This window comes from Ursus americanus, chromosome 20 (assembly GCF_024610735.1).
Source record: "Ursus americanus isolate L20-20 chromosome 20, mUrsAme1.1.p, whole genome shotgun sequence".
NCBI classification, from domain to species: Eukaryota; Metazoa; Chordata; class Mammalia; order Carnivora; family Ursidae; genus Ursus; species Ursus americanus.
The window spans coordinates 20,854,157-20,871,566 of record NC_142146.1 but is presented as its reverse complement, the minus strand read 5'-3'; positions in this window follow the sequence as shown (position 1 = coordinate 20,871,566).

The following is a 17,410-nucleotide window of genomic DNA, read 5'->3' as shown; positions in this document are numbered from 1 at the left end:
CAAGGGGCTAGAGCCGCAGCGCCCTCAGGTCAAGGCTGGCAATTGCTTTCAGGTGCTCTGCACTTGAGGGCCAGTGAACTTGATTGGGGGGAGGGATAACCAACCACCCCTTCTGGAGGTTTTCGGCTGTTCTCCATAGGCCATCGTCCTTGAGAACACACAGAACTGAGCAGTGCTTCCCAGAGTGCTGTACTGGGGTCGGTGGCACCACTATCACCTGGGGACTTGTTAGAAAAGCAAATACTTGACCCTATCCCAGAACTACAGGGAATTCTGCCAGAGGAGGGGAGTCTTAACAATGTGGTGTCAACAAAGCCTTTAGGTGATTCTGATGTGCACTGAAGTTTGAGAACCACTGTCCTATTAGAAGGCCAGACTGTTGCTGGGTCGTCCTTTCTCTGGCCCCTTGGGGTATCGTCTTGAGGTAATCACCCCTGTGTCCCACTGACTCACTTGGTCCTGCTCACCCCATTCATATTCACTGGCTCTGTTCCCTCCTCTGAAGGAAGCAGCGCTCTAGCCCTTCACAGGCAAGCAAGGATGCCCTGACTTTTCTCGTGCCTTCATCAGCAGGATCAGATGGGAACTCCTGGACCCTGTATATTCCTAGCAAGATTCCTTCCTCAAAATTCACAGCCTCAGACTATTATCTTCTCTGTGACTATCAATGTTAATTTTATTATGCATTTATTCCTTCATCCCAGCAATTCTAGTCCCCAGAGAGATCTGCAAACCCCATTTTCTGCCACTACCTTCCACCACTACCAACTCCTGACAACACCTCTGCTAGGCCCTCTTAAATTCATTTATCATCAGCAAAATCCCCTGAAACCTCAGTCTCCTCTCTCAACATTTGCTTTGCATAGTTGTTGCAATCGAAGGCTCTAGCTTTAGGATTCTTCGGTGGTGAGCCACACACCACTGACGTGAAGTTGGAGCGGCATCCTTCGTGCTCCTCATTGCCACGTCCAGCCCACTCCCCTGCCTTCCTCCTGAAAACTCCCAGCTTTGGATCTCATCGCACCCCAGCGTCCACTTCCTCTCCACATCCTAGTCACCTATCACCTCCAAGTTACTCCCACCTGCTCCTTGAAGAGTGTAGCTTTTTTTCGTAGCACAACCATTATAGTTCTTCAGGACTGCCATATATACGTGATCTTCAATAACCTGGTCTCCCAGTTCCTTAACCTCTTTTCCGCCGATGACCTTTTCATCCACCTTGCACTGACCACTCACATCCACGGTCATATCCTAGATCTTGTGATTACCAACAACGTCTCCCCGCTACGATCTCAGTTCCAAGCATCCCACTCTGGTCGCTTTCAGTCCATCTTTCCAAAGCTCACTTTTAGTCCAGCTCACATAGTGCTTTGACCCCACCAGAAAACCATCTGCCTCATGCCGTCACTCCTTAACCAGCCCAAGATCCATGGTCTGTCATCTTAATCACTCCCTTAAACACACCCTTAAATCTCTGGTTCCTCTCACCTCATGCTTGCAGTGGGGAAAACTGCAACACTGTTTAAATTCAGCTCCTACACCCATGGTAACTAATCGTACTAGAAATAAATGGGCTCTTAATGCTACCCATAAGGTCTATTGTATGTGTCCTGTCTCTTCTCTCCCCTGCCCTCCCATGAACCTGTTTCACACTTTATTATCACTCTTCGAATCTCCAGCACTTCTGACATCATCCTCTCAGTTAATGATGTTGCTTCCTATTTCATAGAAAAACAGAAGCAGTCAGAAGAGAATTTCTAAAGCACCCCCCCCCCCGCCACAACTACTTGCCTTCTTGCATCTGGGTGCATATGTTCGACATTCTCTCTCATTGCTGCACAGAGGGACTACTGGGGCTCCCGAGGAAGGCTCATCCCCCTACGTGCACAGCAGGTCCTATCTCTTCACACTAATCTAGCACACTGCCTCCCCTCTATCCACATCAGCAGCTTTTCTCTGTCTCCTGGCTTTTCCCATTAGCATTCCCAAACACTCTCATTGTTTCAAAACCTTCTCTTAACTCTACTTACCCTTCTAGCCACTGTTTTATGTCTTTCCTGCTCCCTACAGCTCAACTGCTCAGAAGAGTTATCCATGCTCATTGTGTCCAATTCTTCCGTTCTCTTTTCAGTTCACTTCAGCCATGCTTCTACTTGATTGTTCTACTAAAACTGCCCTTGTCAAGGTCCACATCCATCTATCTGCCCTCCTTTTACCCAGCTCGTCAGGCTTTCCTCATTAAAACACATTCTCCCTCTTTGAGTTCGTTCTACCTCACTGGTATTTCTTTTTGGTCTCTGTTACTAGTTCCACCAGGACTCAACCCACGGCCTGGTCTACAGATTCACCCCTAACTACTCATCAAATGCCTAGCAATGGCAGGTCTCAGTTTCCCACACCCGCCATGTCTCTTGATTATTTAAGGTCAGGTGACCTTCCTCAGTAGATTCTGCATCCAAGTGGTTGCTGCCTGATAGGTTAGTCTTTCTCTGCTTTTCTAAGATCCTAAACTGCTGAGGTCCCAGAATGCCTGGAGGCTCCTTCACCCATGGTATGACAAGAAAAGAGAAGGAATACTGTGCAAGTGTAAAGTGAGGATGTTAGCTAAACGTCAAAAGGCCAAAGAAGATAGAAAAGACCACTTACTTGGTTTTCGTAATTATACAGACAAATTGGCATGTTTGTGACTTCTTCCATACCTAAGGATGAGCCAAAGGCACCCTCAAACAGTATCCCTACCTCTATATATCAGTGCCCCAGAGATGAGACTCTGCCAGAACCAGCCTTCTCCTCTTCCTCATCCCCAGACACAGACCCTACAAGGGTTTTCTGCCTTCCTAAATTAATTAACAATATTATCTCAATTGCTGAAATAGTTTACATTCCTTTTTTTCATAGTAGGTCTTTGAAATTCATTGTGTATTTTAAATTTATAGCACATCTTAATTTAGAATAGTCACATTTCAAGTACTCAATAGCCACATGTGGTTAGTGGCTGCCATATTAGACACTGAAGCCTAAAAAGCCAATGGTAGGAGGAATGAGAAGGAGTTGAGAATATAAATGGAGATTAGGTACTTAAGTGGAGAGAAAAATCTGGAATATCTGTGATTTGAGATCTTGCTTGAGTGGTTGAGAAACAAATAACTGGACTGACATGCAGAAGCCAGTCTACATTGAAATAAGACAACATAACTCTCTATGAGTGTGTATCTTTGTGTGTGTATATCCATATCCACATACACATGCATACTGGGTGCAAACAGAGTCAGGATTTATGATTGGTAGGCCAGCAACTGACATAATTTGTAAGTCAATAAAGTCATAAGTCAATAAGGACTTAACATTTCCCCCACAAAATACCCTGGTTGCCTAAACAGAATATAGTCTTTGGGAAATTAATTCCAGGTTGTTTCTCATCTGTCCATCCCTTGTCCAATTTCCGACACTGCTCCCTATGGTCAGTTATGGACATCCTCCTCTCTCATCTAATTTGATGACCCTTCTCTCCTCATTCCCTTGAGCATCTCTCCTCATTTCAGACACCTGGGCAAACACATTGACCTTGGACTCTGGCTGGGCCTTTGCCTTTTCCACACCTCCAGCTCTCCCTCAGCCAGTTTTAATAATAACACAAATCTCCTCCCGTGGAATGACACCAGAAACTGTCCCACTGAATACCTACCACTCATCATGGCGTCCTCGGTTTTATCTAATGCCCTCCCTTTACTTAAAGTGCATCTTCTCTTGGGGTGCCTGGCTGGTGCAGTCAGTTAAGCATCGAACTCCTGATTTTGGCTCAGGTCATGATCTCGGGATTGTGGGATACAGGCCCATGTTAGGCTCCGTGCTGAGCATGGAACCTGCTTGAGATTCTCTCTCTCCCTCTGCCCTTTCCCCTCACCCCCACCCCATGTGCTTTCTCTCTCTAAAATAAATAAATAAATCTTCAAAAAAAAAAAAAAGTTTGTCTTCTCTTTCGTAGTGAATGTTCATTAAAGATTAAGAATCCAGAGAATTGTTTAAATGCTGTTTGAATTAAGAACCACAGGACAGTTTGCCTGGAGGCCAGACTGGAAGACAGCAGTTGGAAAAGGAAAACAAAATGAGGAAATGTGTATCTACAAATATATTTTAAAATTATGTGGCAATGTAATAGCTATGAAATTGAATCTTCTTCCTTAGGGTAAGTAGTAGCACAGGAGGCCTTGGCTGGCAGAATAACCCCCTTTCTAAGTTGGAAGATATCATCCTTTGATCAAAAACGTAAGATCCTTTCATTTTCCCCACTACAGTCAGTGTTTCAATTTCAAAGGCCACTCGCTGTTTCTGATCTGTTATCAGTCAGGCAGACTCAACACACAGAGAGAAAGCCACTTTAGTGTAAGCTGCTGTCTCTTTTATCACAAATGCAGACTTAAGGATCCTGTTCTGCTAGAACTGTACAGCTCAAGACGAGAAGTGGAAGTAAGGGCAGAGGCAAGCCAGCTCCGTGATGGGCAGTTGTAGACTTGAGAGCAGTAGACGTGTTAAATGCAGGTGAAATATGGCAAGTTACCTACGTGGCTAGATAAAACCCTTTGTCTCTGAGCTAGTTGCACTCCTAAGATCAGAAGTGCCAAAAGAAAAATACCAGGATGTTGCTGGGCAGGTGTAAATAGGACAGTGCAACTAGAAAAGAAGGTACACTAATCTGTTCAAGTACCTAATACGTGCCAGGCACTGCGCTGTCTTTTTAAATACAGCAAACCATGTGGTCCCCTCTGATGAGGAAAGAGACACAGAGAAGTTAGATGCTTGTCTGTTGGCTGCTTTTAAGTGAAGGAGCCATTATTCAAACCCCTGCCTCTCTTACCAGAAAGCCTGAGCTCTTTCTTTTATTTTCTTTCTTTGTTTCTTTCTTCCTTTTTTACCATTCTCGTTCTCCTACAGCACGCTGCCTCCATAGAAACAGAGAGAGGCTCGGGTGTGTTGGTCTGTGGACTGGTTTAGCCTGAAGGACAAGCCTGACCGCACAAACATTTGTTTTCATTTTGTCCATTCTGTGTACCTCATAATTGCGCATCCCTCAAAAAAAGGTTTGGTCAAATAAATACAAGACACATGAAAACATCTCTGCCTCATCCCCACACCATAAATCGTTATTTGTCAAAAGTTGTCAAATTTGCTAAGTTGGTGGTTCACCAGTCCAACCAGTCTGCTGATTCACTCACAGGCTTAGCTTCAATGGGAACACAATGTAATGTTCTCTGATTTCTTTTACGGGAGCTCTTTATATCACTTATTCATATTATTCATTCAACAGTGTTATTCAACAAAAGACAATCGGACAAAGGACAAAAAGGCAAATGACAGCTGGACTGGAATGACAATTGGAATTGAGCCAAACCTGAACTATGTCTTCAGCCCCAACTAGTTTTATTTCTTCTATATTTACTTTTCTGTTTCCTTGAGTGAATTTTTGTGGCTGAATTCACTTTGGTGGGTTGTTTGTTTGTTCTTTTTTTTTTAGTTATAAAAATACATACAAACTGCAGAAACATGTACTAGTTTCTCTGTGTTAAATCTGGTGTGGATTCTTTTATACCTTTCTCCATATGCTCTATAAACATTTATAATTATATGGAAGTTTTTACTACTTTTATAACAATAATACACTATATATTTGTATTTTGTTAAAAATATATCATGCACATCCCTCTAGATTAGTACATTTAGATTATACTTATTCTTTAAGTAGTTACATCACTTCTATTTATACCTATATCAAAATATATTTATTCCTTTAGAGACAAACATTTAGGATGTTTAGGATGTTTCCAAGTTTTTGGTTGTTTTTGTTGTTTTACTATAATAAATACCATTACAACAAACTTCCTTGTGAACTTATCCTTATATATATGTGCTTGTTTTGTAATAGAATGTAGCCCCAAAACAGGGCAATTAGCTCCAGGGCTATGCACATTTTTAAAATTAACAATATAATTGAGACACAGACTTAAGTGTATGGTTCAATCAATTTTTACAAGTGCAGATACTCATGGAACTGACACCCCTATCAAGATACAGAACATTTCCATCATCCTAGAAAGTTCCCTTGTGCCCCTTCCTAGTCAAACCATTTTACCATATGGATGTTCCAGAATGTTCATTCTTTTTTAATTGTATGCATATTCCGTAATCAACTATTCTTATGCTGATGAACGTTCTGGTATTTTTTTTTTTAGATATTTTATTTATTTATTTGACAGAAAGAGCACAAGTAGGCAGAAAGGCAGAAAGAGGGAGAAGGAGAAGCAGGCTTCCCCCTGAGCAGAGATCCCAGGACTCTGAGATCATGACCTGAGCTGAAGGCAGACGCTTAATCGACTGAGCCACCCAGGTGTCCCTGGTATTTTTTTTAATTACAATAAATAATGTCTAGTAAACTTCCTTGCTCTCATGATTTTTCGTACTGGTCCCTGTTTATCACAATATGTAGCCCACAAAATGGGATTTTTTAAACTGAAATTTTTAATTTTGTTAGATACTGCCAGGTTACCTTCGCATGAGGCGTTAGCAATTCACACTCCTACCAGCCCATGTCCTCACACTTCTATTAATAGGAGGAGCTCTTTGGATATCAGGGGTGCTGACCCCTAAGTGTTAAACACTCATTCGTGGGAGCACACCTATTAAAATACGAAACATACACATACTGAGCACAAACTTTGTGTTCAGTGCTTTTCTGGCCACTGATGATAAAACGTTAAAGTCTTATCCTTGTCCTTGAGTGGCTTACAGATCAAATAAGAACAGCAGTGTGATCAGTGCAAGAATGAAGGTTTTCATATGGTGCAACAGGGGAGGAGATTTGGGGAAATTAGACTGGGCGGTCATGTAGAACATGTCTGGGCAAGTGCTGGTAAGTGCTAGTTTGACGGAGTAAGAGTCTGTTGGGTAACGAGGGAAAGAGTATTCCAGAAAGACCGACGAGACTGGAAGCAGCCGCGGATGCATAAAAAACTGTCCTCGTTGAAGAAGACTACGGGGACAGGCAGTTGTAGGCAAAGAACGGCCCCAGAGAAGGACAAACAAAAGTGCTATAAAAATTGGTGAAATGTTATCTTATACACTTGAAACTAATCTGGACATTGTGCGTTGACTATATTTCAATAATTTTTTTAACAATTGGGGAAATTTGAATGAATTCTATAGATTAGGTAATACTATTTTGTTGATGTTAAATTTCTTGAATTTGATAACTGCCCTGTGTTTGTGCAACCGAATGCCTTTGTACTTAGGAAATACACACTTGGATAAAAGGAGCTTAAGGTGTATAATTTACTCACAAATGATTCAGAAAAAAATACTATGTAGATAGGTAGATAAGAGAAAGAGAGAGATATGATAGAACGATAAAGCAAATGTGTTGAAATGTTAACAGTTGACAAATCTAGGTAAAGAATATGTGGCAGATTTTTGTTCTAGTCTTGCAATTTTTCTGTTTGAAGCTGCTTCAAAACTAAGAGGGTTTTGTATTAATATTTAAAATACAATAACGCCTCAGTGACCTTCAGTTGGCTCTACAGGACTAGAGTGAATGATGTAAAATGGAAAGTGGTGAGCTCTGCGGGCAGAGAGGCAAGCAAAGGCAAATTCTTAAAGGGCCCAGTTCTTAGCTGACAAATTTTAATTTTATTCTGAAAGCCATGTGGAATAAAGCCATGAAATCCAATCTGCATTTTTAAAAGAGTACTTTAGCAGCTTTAAGGAGATGGGCCCACAGTGGGACCAAATGAGGCAGGAAGACCAGCTGGGAGGCCACCAGGATGTTTCAGATGAGTCAGGGCCTAGCAGAAACCATGGCTGAGGGAATAGAGAGAAGGGCACAGCAACCAAATCTATTAAGCTTCTGCATGACCTAGAAAGTGAAGGATGCAGGAGGATTCCAGCTTAGGAAACTGGTTAGGTGGTAGTGTTAGTCACCAAAATAGAAAAGAGAGGTACGGAGGAGAGCTTGAGAAGAAAGATGATGGGTTCTGTGTTGACTGTGACAAGCTTAAAGTATGCATGGAAGATTCCAAGGGAGACCTCCAGAGCTCAGAGAAATCTGGACATGAGATACTGACTTCAAAGTCATCTGCATGCAGGCAGTTTGAGCCCTTAAAAAAAATGGTTCTTAAAGCCTTTGCCTATTTCACCACTATGAAATTAACATCTTCTGAGGGCATGCTATTTTTAAAAGGAGGCTAAAAGTGGTAAGTTGTTATCCTACTATACCCAGAATGTCTTCTTCCAAGTACCTGTGGAAACAGACCCACTCAAAAAATATATTAACAACTGCTCTAGATTGAAAGAGTATGTGTCACCATCTAGAGATATTTCCATGAAATGGGGCTTTGGTGAGCTGTTATGCAAAAGACAGTCATTGTTCATTGCACGATCTGAGCTAGAAGAGCACAGCAGCTCTGAAGAAGGGAATAGATCTGACTCATCTCTCCTCGTACCCCTCACTCGGTCAGGGGTTCCACACACACAAGATGCATCCAGCCATGCCCCCAACACCCTTCACCACCACCTTCGGGCAAAACAGCTCCAGAAAGCTGCCTTGTGTTATGCCATATTCTCTGACGGCGATTAGGAGGGAAAGTGAGAACCCGGGAACTTCCTAGAAATGCAAATTACTGGGCCGCACATCAGCACTACTGAACCAGAAATTGCAGGTGAGCCCAGCCATCTGTGTTTTAACAAGCCGCCCCACCCCCCGGGTGATTCTGGTGCACAGTAAAGGATGAGAAATCCCCTAACAGAGGGAAGAGAGGAAGACGAGCCCATTATCATGTCAATCCAGTGAATGACACCCTCCCACAATTTGGAAATTATGAGCTTCTCAAGGATGCAAGCCCTGTCTTTTCATCTTTTAAATCCCTGTAGACCCAAAATCTAATGTATTAATTCAACAAACATTTACTGAGTACTAAGTGAGTCTGGCTCTTAATGTTAGGGAAGGAAGGAAGGAAGGAAGGAAGGAAGGAAGGAAGGAAGGAGAAGGGAAGGAAGGTGGGAGGAAGGAAAGAAGGAAGGATAGGAGGGAGGGAGGAAAGAAGGAAGGATGGAGGCAAGGAGGGGAGTTTGGTTATACAACATCTGTGATTTCAAAGTTATCCCAAACTTTTAAAAGTCCGTATTTTTCTCTCATTCTTCCAACATTTGCCAAGATAAAATACACACATAGGAGTGCACGAAAATGAGCCAAGATTCTGTGGGCAGTAAAGGAAAGGGGGGGGGGTACAAAAAAAGTATTTCTCTATGTTCTTAAGTACTTCTCTTCATATCCTTAATTCCTTGTTTTTCTCCCCTTTCATGATCTTCTATTTCCTGAAACATGGAGAAATTTCACTTAGCCAGACATGCATTCTTACACTCCCAGGGCACGTACACACCAACACCCAAAGTGAATCGTATTAGATTTTTCACACCCCTCCTTTCCCATCGGCCTCTCCCCCAGGGCAGCAGTGGGCCTCCATCCCCTTGGCTGTCTCTCTCTGCAGCGTCTCCCTGTGGGCACTTTCTATTGCTTACCATCCAGGGTTCTGTTAAGACTATGCAGCCTGACACCAGGTGTATCACGGGCCGGATAAAATCCCATGATTTAGCCTCTAACTTGGGATTCACTCTCCTTTCTTCAAAATCACCATCTCAAGGAAAAACCAGGTGGCCAGAGAGAAAATAATAGCTAGCATTTATTGAGCACTAACTATTTGCAGGTCTCTGTATTAAGTGCTTTCAATACATCATCATATTTTTTTTTTACAAAAACCCTAGGAAGCAACTGCGCCCTAACTCTGTGAAGCTATGTGCCACATAATTGGGCCTGTTTCACAGATGGAATTAAGATTAAAGAAATACCTAAAAAGTTAAAGATTAAGAGATGCAGTGATTTACCAAGATCCAACTGTTGTAAGGAAAAAGCAACTAATTCCAAAATTTGTACTTTTAAATCACACAGAATAAGAAATCTCAATATCATAAAATATTAAGATTTTTAAAAATGTATTTAGTTAGTTAGAAGCAGTGAGCAAGTGGGGGGAGGAGCAGAGGGAGAGGATCTCAAGCTGACCCTGTGCTGACTGCAGAGCCTGACGCAGGGCTCCATCTCACGACCCTGAGATCATGACCTGAGCCAAAATTAGGAGTCGGACACTCAGTTGACAGAGCCACCCAGGTGCCCCTCAATATCATATAATATTAAGATGGAAGGTATCTTAAAAATCATCTAGGCCAGTGGTTTTCAACCTGGGGTGCACATTAGCATCATGGATAGTTTTTTAAGATCCTGAAGACCAGATCATACCCTGGATCAATTAAATAATCATCTCCGGGGAGATGACCCAGATGTCTGCAATTTTTTAAGCTTCATGGTGATACCAGTGTATAGAAAATGTTGAGATCCACTGATTCAAGTTCAGTTCTTATATTTTGTGGCAATAGGAACAAAAACTACAGTAATAGGGAAAGTGCCTGCTACCCTCTGACTCACAGTGAACAAAGGAAGTCTTCCACCCACCATGGGGCAAGCATGGAGTGCATTGTTATTCTCCTACAAAGAATTCATGTTCAAATCATCCATGCCTAAGATTGATAGGAAGAGGTATAATTGTTTTCCTTTGAATTTTTAGGCAGGTGTGATACCCTAAAAAGAACAGGGTTAGCGGTCACATGCTCTAGAACCAGCTCTGAACTTACTGACCACGATCTTGGGACACTTACCCTCCCTTGAGCCTCAATTCCTTATCTGAAAAATCAGTGTAATAATAGTCCATGCCTTATTGACTTCACAGGTACTCCTAAAAATCAAATGAGATAATGTATATGATATATACCTCTGATGCAATAAGAGTGATGCAATGTTGTTTTTTAACAGGTAGTGAATGTAAAGAAAGTGCACATTGATGACACACAGACAGGATCTGAGTCCCACTCTTGCTGTTCATTAACTATTCTTAGGGAAGGAAGATAAGCTCTTTGAAAGAGTACTCCCCTATATGAGATGTAAAAAGCAAAATCAGTAACATCATGATTGCTTTGAGAATTAGATAACATTTTGTAAAGTGTGAGGCACCTAGAAGGTATTCAAAGTGTTACTTTCCCTTTCCCACAGATATTTAAATTTCTTATTTATTCTATTGTATATTTTAGATTGAAGCATACCAGAAAAAAAATTAGAGAGTACCTATCATTATTCATTTTGATTAAGAATGCACTGTCCAATTGTGGAAATTAGAATACAAACAGTATGTTAGATAAAATGTCCATAGGTTCTTGGACACAAAAAATTGGAAATTGTTAACTGGAAAAAAAACAACTAACAAGCCCACATGGACAGTATGATCTCCTAGATAAAACGTTTGGAAGTATATACACTAAGAATTTAATCGTTATCATGAATAGGTGATGGAATAGTATCTTTTTATGGTCTTACTTTTGGCTTCTCTACATTTTCTAAATTTCTACAATGTACATATACTGCTTTTGTTACAATAAAAAAGTATTTTTTTAAGAGTGGGGAGAAAAAGAATGGGCTGTCCGAAAGGACATGAGCAAATGCAAAGACATCTCTTGATCTTAGGGCATCTCAACATCATCGATGCACCAGTTCTAACCGAATTTATCAATTTAACGGGATTCCAATGAAAATACCAACAAGCTATTTATGGAGCTAGACAAATTGATCCTAAAGTTCACATGGGAGAAAAAAACATGAAAGAACAATTAGAAAACCTTAAAGGGGAAGAATTTTAGAAAGGACCACTCTTTCAGCCATTAAAGCCTTCTACAAAGCCATGGTTAAAACAGGGCAAAACTGGTGCATGAATAAACAGGCATACCAGCAGAAGAAAACAGAGTTCACAAACATGCCCAGCAAAATGCAGAAGTCTCGTATACGATCAAAGTGGCATCTCAGATCACTGAGGCAGTCAGTCTTCTTAGTAAATAGTGTTGGGGCGCCTGGGTGGCTCAGTCAACTAAGCGTCTGCCTTTGGTTTAGGCCTTGGTCTCAGGGTCCTGGGATTGAGCCCCACATCAGGCTCCCTGCTCAGTGGGGAGTCTACTTCTCCCTCTCCCTCTGCCCCTCCCCGCTCATGCTCTCCTGTGCTCTCGCTCTCTCTCTCAAATGAATGAATAAAATCTTTAAAAAATAAATAAATAGCTAGTGTTGAGATAACTGGATAACCATTTGGGGAAAAAAAGATAAAATTAGATTAATTCCTCAAAATTTACACAAGCATACTCTCCAAATGTACCTGAGAACTAAATATAAAAAATATTATTATATAAATACTAGAGGAAAACAAGTGAATCCCTCTTTTACCTGGGTGGATGGAGAGGCTTCTATGACTAAAGACAGTAAGTAAATACAGTAAAAGAAGCCTGATAAACTTGACTATATAAAAATAAAGAATGTTTGCATGGCCAATAAAAATACAACCATAAATAAAGTCAAAAGACAAATGATAAACTGGGAGAAAACAATTGCCACATATTACATTGATAAGAAGCTAATAAACCTATATACAAAGAATGCTTTAAAACTGAGAGGAACAAGACCATAAATCCTAAAGAAAAATTGATAAAGACATAGACAAAAATGTTTAGGATATTAAAGTGGCCTTTATATAAATGAAAGATGTACAATATTATTCACAATAAGGAAAATGCAAATTATTATTATTTTTAAAGATTTTATTTATTTATTTGACAGAGAGAGAGACAGCCAGCGAGAGAGGGAACACAAGCAGGGGGAGTGGGAGAGGAAGAAGCAGGCTCATAGCGGAGGAGCCTGATGTGGGGCTCGATCCCAGAACGCCAGGATCATGCCCTGAGCCGAAGGCAGACGCTTAACCGCTGTGCCACCCAGGCGCCCCAAGGAAAATGCAAATTAAAACCATAGTGAGATACTATTTCTCATCTATTAGATTGGCAAACATTAAAAAGCTTGACAACATACTCCATTGGCTGGTGAGGCTGTGGGGAACAGGCCTGTTCCTACACAGCTGGTGGAAATGCAAGATGAAGGAGAATTCCCATTTGGAGGCGACTGGCAATATTTCACAAAACTACATATGCAACCCCACTTCTAGAAATTTATCCTGAAGATTATACCTCCAATAATATGAAAATACACATGCACAAGTTTAATCATTGCAACATTATTTATAATTGCAAAATATCAGAAATCACACAAAGGCCCAAGCATAGAACATTGGTTTATTATCAGAAATGAGTACCATGAAGTTGTAAAAAGAAAGAGAATGGTATCTATGAACTGATATAAATTTATCTCCTGGAGATAGTTAAGTAAAAAAAAAAAAAATTAAGTAAAATGCAATAAAGTAGATGACTAGATAGATAGATAAGGGAAAAAGAGGGGAAATAAGATGGCATACACTTATCTGTTATCTTTACCAAAGAAACACAGGAAGAATAAGAGCACAAAACAAGGGTAGAAGGGGATGAGGTAGAAGGAATGTAGGAGAGAGTGACCCTTCTGACTCTATTTTTTCATATAGTTTAGAATTTTGGAAGCATGTTACTGTTATAAACATTCAAAAAAATAAATAAAATTCAATCAACAAAGATGGGAAAGGAAAATTTTTTAAATCTAAAACTGAAAGCAAACCAAAATAATGAATCCGATTATATTTCAAGTGAATACTGTATTCATAGTAAATAAGGAAAGAAAAAAAAATTTAATCTCAGAAAAATCTGAGCAGAATATTTGACTTCAAATCTATACCTTCAGCCTTATGCAGCTTGTGGAGCAGGAGTCAAACTGCACACCCAACCTAAGCTCTTTTTTTTGTTCATTGTACCGGTATGAGCTACGTACTTCTTTTTTTTTTTTTTTTTTTTTTTTTTTTTAAGATTTCATTTATTTATTTGACAGAGACAGAGACAGCCAGCGAGAGAGGGAACACAAGCAGGGGGAGTGGGAGAGGAAGAAGCAGGCTCATAGCGGAGGAGCCTGATGTGGGACTCGATCCCATAACGCCAGGATCACGCCCTGAGCCGAAGGCAGACGCTTAACCGCTGTGCCACCCAGGCGTCCCTGAGCTACGTACTTCTGAAACCATCTTGGATAAACTATAGCAATGACGGAATAAATGTGTCAATATGGTTGGGGGGCAGGCTTTCAATATGAAAGAAGAAACATACAAATAGCGAATAGAGGAAGGTGAGAAAAACCCTTTTGGTGATAGATTGGACTTGGAGGAATGGGTGAACCCAAGATTTTTAAAATATGTATGTGTCGGGGCATATGGGTGGCCAGATGGTTAAGTGTCTGACTCTTGGCTTTGGCTCAGGTTATGATCTCAGGGTCATAAGATCAAGCCCCACATTGGGTTCTGCACTCAGTGCAGAGTCTGCTTGAGATTCTCTCTCTCCCTCTGCCCCTCCCCGCAACCCCCACCTGCTTGCGTTCTCGCTTTCTAAAATAAAATAAATAAAATCTTTTTTAAAAATTAAATATGTATGTGTCTCCGCATGTATACACAGTTTGTGTGGGTATGTGTATATATGTGTGTGTGTGTACATGTATACATACATGCAGGTAGCTTTGTCTGCTGAAAAGCCACGGAAACAAAGATACCTCAGGAGCAATGAACTCACCTAACACCCAGATCTTCCATGTTATATACCACTCCCAACTACCAGGAAATAAGGTTTCTCAGGGGGAAAAAAAAAAAAAAAGTCCAATTCTGAGGCTAGAAAGATAAACAAAAGATGGGCTTAGAGTCTGCCTTCGGCTCAGGGCGTGATCCCGGCGTTATGGGATCGAGCCCCACATCAGGCTCCTCCGCTATAAGCCTGCTTCTTCCTCTCCCACTCCCCCTGCTTGTGTTCCCTCTCTTCGCTGGCTGTCTCTATCTCTGTTGAATGAATGAATAAAATCTTAAAAAAAAAAAAAAAAGATGGGCTTAGAACATAAGATAAGGAAATTCTCACAAAAATCAGCCAAGTCATAAAGATATGGGAGTCAGTTTGAAGGGGTTCCACCAGCCAAATCTGGGACAATTTGAGCACAAAATGCTTAAGGGCAGTAATGAATTATAAACCATTGAGAGAAAGAAAAAGGAATCCATAAGTCCTCACCACGAATAAATACCTAAAGAGGGAGAAAGGAGGGATCTTATTTGTGGTAGAATGTCAAGTGCCAACTGGTAAACATGGAATACAGGAGTTTTGCACATTTTACAACCACCACAGGCAAAATTAGTTCAAGCAAGAATTGTCAGTGGATGCTAAATCTAGGAGAAAGTTCCAGGAGGGGCAGAATACTTGCATGATCTTAATAGGTTTCCCACAGATTGCAAGAGAAAAAAATAGTACTTCTGGGGCGCCTGGGTGGATCAGTCGTTAAGCGTCTGCCTTAAGCTCAGGGCGTGATCCTAGAGTCCTGGGATCAAGCCCTGCATCAGGCTCCTCTGCTGGGAGCCTGCTTCTTCCTCTCCCACTTCCCCTGCTTGTGTTCCCTCTCTCGCTGGCTGTCTCTCTCTCTGTCAAATACATAAATAAAATCTTTAAAAAAAAAATAGTACTTCTGCCGTGGAGACATAGAACAACACTGGACTGGGTGATGAAAATTAATATCACTAATGTGGAGCAGACCAACACTATGTGTTTCCACGAGACACCCTAAGAAGATACCCAGTAATACCTAATATTCCAGCCAGGAACGCACAACCTGACTCTAAGCCCTAGGAAATATCAAGCAAACCAAAAATGAGGAACTTTTGTCATAAAAGACAAAGAATGGCTCTAAAAATGTCCTATATTAAAGGAGATTAAAGAGACATAAACACAAGATGCCATATTCTATCCTAGATAGGATTCTGTCCTGGGAGCCGGTACTACTGGACCGGAGCCGGTAAGGCAGGGACATTACTAGGTCTACAGACAAAATGAGAACACAGATTAAATAAAAGTGTACCAAAGGTCACCTGGGTGGCTCAGTCGGTTGAGCGTTTGCCTTCAGCTCAGGTCATGATCCCAGGGTCCTGGGATCGAGCCCTGAAACAGGCTCCCTGCTTGGCGGGGAGTCTGCTTCTCCCTTTCCCACTGCCCCTCGCCCCCACCACTGCCGCTCGTTCTCTCTCTCTCTCAAATAAATAAATAAAATCTTTTTTAAAAAGCGTATTAACACATTTACTGAAGTTTTGACTGTACTGTGGTTAGGTAAGAGACTATCCCTGTTCTTAGAAAATACACATCCTGTATTTAGGGGTAAAGGGGTCATGGTGTATGCAACCGACCCTGATTCAGAAAAAATATGTGTACTTACATCTATATATACACATATACACATTACACAGAGAGAGAGTATGCATAAGGAACCATGCAAATTGGATAAAATGTTAACAATAGATGAACCTGGGTAACAGATATACAGATCTTCCTTGTACAATTTTTATTCTTAAAACTTTTCAGTATCTTTTGAATTCTTTCCAAATTAAAAAATTGGGTTTTTTTTTTAAGTGTGCTATCAACTTGACTTAAGAAAGTCAGGGGAAGAAATGGTTTAGGTTAGCACAAAGTAGTATAGGTTAATATCAAAATAAACTCGGTATTTATTTTAATCCAGATTTATTTTAATCCAGATCTGAAAAATGCTGTAAGCTAATTTTGATTCAACAACTTCATTATTTAATATTTATAAGGCCATTTACTGCAGGAGTTTTAATGCAATAGCTTACAAACTATAGTACAACCAATAGAGTATATTTAATAAATAGCAATGACTTAGTGATGTGCCATTGATTCGCTGGGTATCTATCCTCCTGAGAGCCTTACAAGGAAGACCTATTTAGTGATCAGAAAAATTGGGGGATGTCTTATCAGCAGGCTTTTTAGGTTTGAAATAAATGTTTGGTTGCATTACTGTTAAAATTATATCACATTCTTTTTCTTATTTCAAAATTATGTCTTGAGACTCAATAGTAGTATTTTGTTAATTTTTGTGTTTACCTTTACTTGGGTATTAATATTGCGATTCTGAAGGGCAAGAGTACCAAGTTAAATATTTCATGACCTGTAAAAACTTAGTGTCCTTTAGCTCACATGAAGATCCAGAGGCTGATAGCAGAATATTTTTGTTTTAATATTTGCTTCCTAAGGACTAATGTAAACAGATTAGAACCTATTGCTTTCTCAGTCTTCAGACAGCTTACGTTCGCAGGCCTGTTATCCCTTTTCTCAAGGAGCTGAGGCTGCTAGACAGGGTGGATCCCAGGGGGTGGTTTGTATAGCATGACCTCCTGCCTTGTTTTTCTGCATTTGTTTTGTTTTGTTTTGGTTTGGTTTTTGGTTTTTTTTTTAAAGATTTTATTTATTTATTTGACAGAGATAGAGACAGCCAGCGAGAGAG